This window comes from Balaenoptera musculus, chromosome 3, assembly GCF_009873245.2.
Source record: "Balaenoptera musculus isolate JJ_BM4_2016_0621 chromosome 3, mBalMus1.pri.v3, whole genome shotgun sequence".
Classification (NCBI taxonomy): domain Eukaryota; kingdom Metazoa; phylum Chordata; class Mammalia; order Artiodactyla; family Balaenopteridae; genus Balaenoptera; species Balaenoptera musculus.
In genome coordinates, this window is record NC_045787.1 from 47,442,486 (window position 1) to 47,448,310 (window position 5,825).

The following is a 5,825-nucleotide window of genomic DNA, read 5'->3' on the forward strand; positions in this document are numbered from 1 at the left end:
GACACTCAAGAGGGAGGGGATATGGGGATATATATATGCACATGGCTGATTCACTTTGTTGTACAACAGAAACTAACACAGTATTGTGAAGCAATTATACTCCAATAAAGATCTATTAAAAAAAAAAAGAAAAGAAAGTGCAAAATAAGAGGCAGCTTTCTCAGGTAAACTCCTAGTGGGCCAAGGGTTGTAAATTCAGATGCCCACAAGGGCTAGGCAGGCAAGGGGATGGAATGGCGAGGGTCTAAGACACTAGGAGTAGTGGAGACTGTGTTGAAATAGTGAGCACATGACTGTGTTCGGGGCAGATGCTGCAGCCCAAGGTGGTCACTGTGGCCAATGTTGCCAGGTCTTCTAATTTTTTAAGTGAAGTTAGAGATCCATTTCTTTTTTTTTTTTTTTTAAGAATCAATGCAGTTTTGTGCATTGTGTTACATTTTTTAGTTTTTTTTTTTTTTAATTCTTTTCCTTTTTAATTTTATTTATTTATTTTTTTTATTTTTGGTTGTGTTGGGTCTTCGTTTTTGTGCAAGGGCTTTCTCTAGTTGCAGCAAGCGGGGGCCACTCTTCATCGCGGTGCGTGGGCCTCTCCCGCTGCGGAGCACAGGCTCCAGATGCGCAGGCTCAGTAATTGTGGCTCACGGGCCCAGTCGCTCCGCGGCATGTGGGATCTTCCCAGACCAGGGCTCGAACCCGTGTCCCCTGCATTGGCAGGCAGACTCTCAACCACTGCGCCACCAGGGAAGCCCCGAGATCCATTTCTTTAGTGTAAAAATTTCCTGTTTTTTTTTTTTTAAACACCGGCAATGAATTTTAAATATTTTTAAGCACTGTGTAAACACAACATGCCTGGGACTCCAAGGGCTGCTAGTTTGATGTCTGTACCATAGATAGTAGGATGAAACCCAGGGCAGCCTCTTATCAGCACCCATGCCCTCCCAAGGGGAATAATCATAGTCTTCACTATATGGTTTACAAAATGATTTCACATCCACAACTGACTTGAATCTCTCAACTAGGGACTTTTTTTTTTTTTTTTTTTTTAGGTAAACAGGCCCAGGGAGGTTTTGTGCTTTGCCTGAGTTAACACTGCCCTGGTGGGGGTCAGCCTCCTGCTGTTCGGTCCTCAACTTAAACTATTTCTGCTTTCTCTGGATGGAAAGGCAGGGAACAGCTGAGCCTAGGATAAGAAAGTCAATTCTGGGCAGCTGAGAGGCAGAGAGGAGGCGAGCTGAGCAACGTGAGCAGCTGCTTTGGGACCCCTGTGAAGTTCCCGGAGTCCTACACCATGGTTAGCACTGACAGCCCTGACTGTCCCCAGAAAAACGAGAGGAATGCTGGTGTTGCCCAGCTAAGGCCTGGGCCCTGGAAGACGCCTCTCCTTGATGTGCGTGATCATTGAATCTGAAGAGCTATGACCTCAGGTTCAAGGTTCCCCCTGGAACTTGGAGAGAAAAGGGAAAGCAGCATCTGAATCCAGCCCCTCCCTCAGGCAGAGGAGGCCATGGCTTCCATTCCTTATGGCTCCCATCCCCCCCCACCCCCCCGCCAGGGTACAGGCTGGAGGAGGCCTCTGAATCCACGCATCTGTTATGACCACCACGTCTGGGTGCCTAGGCTTCTTCATTCAAACAAAATGCTCGACTTAACCCAGAAGGTTCTAGGTTCTAGTTTCCTAATGGATCAAGGATGCTACCCAGGGGCCAGACTGTGACCTCCCAGTTTCTAAAGGGTTTGGAGAGGGCCGGTCACCTGGTAACTAATGAGCCCACAACACACACACACAGTGCCCCCTCCAAGGGCAGCCCTTCCCTCAGTACATGTAGGCCCTGTTGGACACAGTGCCACAAACAAAAGGGAAAGCCGCACAGAAAAAATGAAATATAAAAATAGAGATTTCAAATTCTCATAACTGTATTCTCCCATTCCCAACCAATATTTTTCTCCCTGGGAATGGAAGGAGCACACATGCCCTCCCCACCTCACACCCCACCTGCTGTCCATCTTCTTCCCTCACCAGGGAAGTGACTTGGCTTTAACTCAAATAGAAGAAATATGGGGAAGCTTTTCTGAGAGGCTCAGGTCGAGGGGGTGTGCCTGAAGCTTAGCACATCCGGGCACTGCTCAAGCAGACTGTGTGAAGGCCTCATAGCCACGGCACCATTGTCTGTTACTTTCTCATTATCATCCCCTCAGCCTCTGGGATCGAAGCAGATGAAAAATGGATGAATGGGGACCTGTCCAGTCTGGCTGTTGGACCCACCCAGCTCCCAGCAGCACTCGCAGGAAGGGAACCTCACATTTATGATGAACGATGTGCCAGGTACTTCCACCTCATCCTCCTATTTCATCTCTGTAGTCTGTGAGTCAAACAATGCCGTGTGTGGTTCATGGGGGAGAGGCTATGCAGGTGGTCCAGGATTGCACAGATTATAAGTGGCCAAGCGAGCGTGTGAACCCAGGTCAGTCTGCACCCCAGGCTGTCCTCTTTTCCCAAATTCAGGCCACCTAGATAGAAATCTATCAGACCTACTCTTCCCAGGGCCACCACTACAGGGCACATCTGTGCAAGTTGTGAACCGCCAGCTCTGAGGGGCGGTGTCCTCATCCATCTCTGCTTCGTGTGCCCCTAGAGTAGTGTGTGGCACAGCTGCACACCTGAGGTGGCAGCCCTGCCTCCCACTACAGCAAAAGTAAATTCTGGTGAAATAACAGATTCTTTGTTGGAGGTTGGCTGGGATAAAATGTTTAATCAGCTACCCCAAATGTGGACTTATTCTAAGAAATACCACAGTATTTTTCTTTGGTTTAGCAGAAATTCCAGTTTTCAAGTTGTTGACTGCTCTGTGTGCAGGAGTTTATGGCATTAATTTAGAACCTGCCTCAGAACCAGAAGGGGCCGAGCCTTGCCTTCTGGGAGCTGAAATTGCAGTGTGAGAGACTGCTCAGCTGAACTGGGGAATAAGGAGTCATTCCCTCCAGTAGAAAAAAAAAAACAAACCCAGGTCTAGATAGGCCTCTTCAGCTCCTTTCGGTGCATCTTCCCTGAAGCTGATGGAGGACCAGTGTCTCCAGGAGGGAGGGATCTGACTCTTGCCACGTGTCTGACACACCCTGCAGGCTAGCCTAGGGAAGGAGAGCTGTTAGCCGCCCTGGATGAAATCCCGCAGGGAACTTCCTAATCAGAAGAGAAGGGCCCTGGCATCACACACGTGGAAGGAGGCAGTGGCAATGCGTGAGGAAGGTATCATTTCTGAAAAGAGAGTGTGATGTGCCAGGCAGGGTTTTTAATACTCAGGTTGAAAAGGGTTTTAGACGCAACCTGGCATCATGGGCAATAATCTACTTTAATTCAATTTGTCATAAAAAGATGCCACTTTTTATATAACACATGAGAAAATGCCACACTTATCTTGCTAAGTAAGTACTGTGGCTCCACTCATGTGGCCAGAGCCCAGTACAAACAGAACCCCTGGGGTCAGGTCACTGTAGCTGGTGGGTCAGCTGTGACACTGCTTCAACCACATAGCTCAGGTCACTAGACTAGGTCTGTCTCCTGGGAAGATGCTCCTGCAGGTCCACTGCCTCATGGGAAAAAAAATGATATCCAAACCCATGACCATAAATTGTCCCTTGCTTCATTTCACTTTCTCCTGATGCCTTGTCAAGCCAACAAAATAGAGCTTCTCTAGCCCTGCGAGACTGGTATCCAAAACCCAGCCAGGCAATCCACGTTCAGTTCTCTTAACCTTCCCGTATCTCCTGTTTCCAAATGCACAACATTAATCTGTACATAGCACATGTTGCACCCAAATAATTGGCAAATGTCCTTTCTCAGCATAGTCAGTGGGATCAGATAAACAACTGGAAATTTAGCCACTCCACTACTCTGTCCCTTGGAGATTAAGAAAAAATTGCACATCTAGGAACGATATGTGCAAAGGTAGTCTCCTGGCAATTTGCAGCCAATTACAAGTATACATTGCTTTGCACAATGGATGTGCTACTGAAAAGGTTATATGCAAATTGAATTTTTGTAAATTGAATTATATTTAACATGCACCAAGGGAACTGGCTATTTTAGGGACACCAAAGTTGAATTCATTTTGTGGAGCAGGGAACCCTTTGTAAAGCAAATTACCATGCTTCAATTCATATATTCTTTGATAAGGTCAGGTTTTATTATTTTGCACCTTTTTGAACTAGAGCATGCCTACAGTGTTAAAATGGTAATAATAAGATATTCAGAGACTTCACCAAATTCTAGAAGTAAAAGAAGGACAGAGTGAAAACTAACTTTGATTCTCTTCCTAAAGGAAAGGATGAACTGGACATCAGGGAGACTTTCCAGCATCGATTGGCCTAGACTGTTGGCCTAGGCCTAGGCTCCTAGACTGTTAAGTTAAAGTAACAACCAGCTATCCAGGGCCTTGTTAACCCTTAGGCCCTCTTATCACAGGGCCTGGGGCCTAACAGCTTTTCAAGGGCCTAACAAATGTCTGAAAACTGAAAGAACACAAAGGAAAATTGCAAATCAAAATTAATAAATGCGTGCTCGCTTCGGCAGCACATATACTAAAATTGGAACGATACAGAGAAGATTAGCATGGCCCCTGCGCAAGGATGACACGCAAATTCGTGAAGCGTTCCATATTTTTTCATGTAAGAAAATAGGGATAATAACTCACTATTAAGACAGGCAAAAGTTGGTTTTCACCAGTAGTGATGGATATAAGCAAATGTTTCTACCCTCTCTTTCCTCATATGATAAGTGACAGACTTTTCTGTAACAGCTGGCACTCTGGGGAAGGGGAAAATCCACAGAAGGAGGATATAAATAAAAAACCATCACTTTTTGAACTTTAGACTTTATCAATGCAGTTTAATAATGGAAGGTTTTTAAAGATATCCCTATCTCTCATTGTTAAGGGTGGGGCTCCAGTTTGCCTATTTATTTCTTAATTTCTAATGTATCAACGTACAACATATCTACAGGACATTTCAAAAACCATAATTATAATTAAGACCTAAATCCACATTTATATGTTCAACTGTTAACGTTTCTCTTTAGTTTTTCTTCCATTACCTTTTTAAAAAATATTTGTTGCTGTTTATAGAACATTTGGATGCCTGCATATTTGATGAATGTTCCTAATTTAACACTAATTCCAGTATATATAGGGTTAAATTGAGATTTGTTTGTATTCACCTTTGTTCAAGAGGAAAATGTTCCACTTAGAAATTATTTTAGAATGCTATCAAATTTAATATTTTTAATTAAACATTACCATTTTTAATTTTTTTAAAGTCTTGTTAGGTTAATTTAGTGAATGCTAAATTCTTTAGGATAGATTGGCATACTTAGGAAATAATAAAGGATGTACACCAAATTATATCAAATGACCTCACTCAGGGTTTTATCAGCCATTCTCATACTGCTTTCCTTCTCTAACATGGCAATTAGGAGTGATAATTACCATTTATAAAGAGCTTTACTCACTTTGTCTCCATTAATCTACAAAACCACATTATGTGGTAGTTATAACCATTTCCATTCAGTAAGAAAATTGACACAATTGTCAACTTGTGGATGAGACATAGTAAGAATGGCGAAGCCAGGACTGAATGCAAGTCTATCCGCTCTTTCTCACTTTTCTGCTCTCACTTGTATTATTTCTGTCTGACCTTGTACTTTGTCAGAAAACAACAGGTTTTCTATCATATAAATGTATAATTGTGAGGCCCATATCCAGGGGATGAGGAAAGTCCAAAGTGCCAAGACCAGCATTTGGACCACTTCTCCTTTAGAGGCACCTGACAATTCT

The 5,825-nt window shown here is 43.9% G+C and overlaps 1 non-coding gene across 1 annotated transcript; it reads left to right on the forward strand.

The window, feature by feature from the left end:
* Positions 1–4,551: 4,551 nt before the first annotated feature.
* Positions 4,552–4,658, forward strand: LOC118893749. Its single transcript, XR_005019590.1, has one exon. It is a non-coding gene; the product is annotated as a U6 spliceosomal RNA (small nuclear RNA).
* The last annotated feature ends 1,167 nt before the right edge of the window (positions 4,659–5,825 follow it).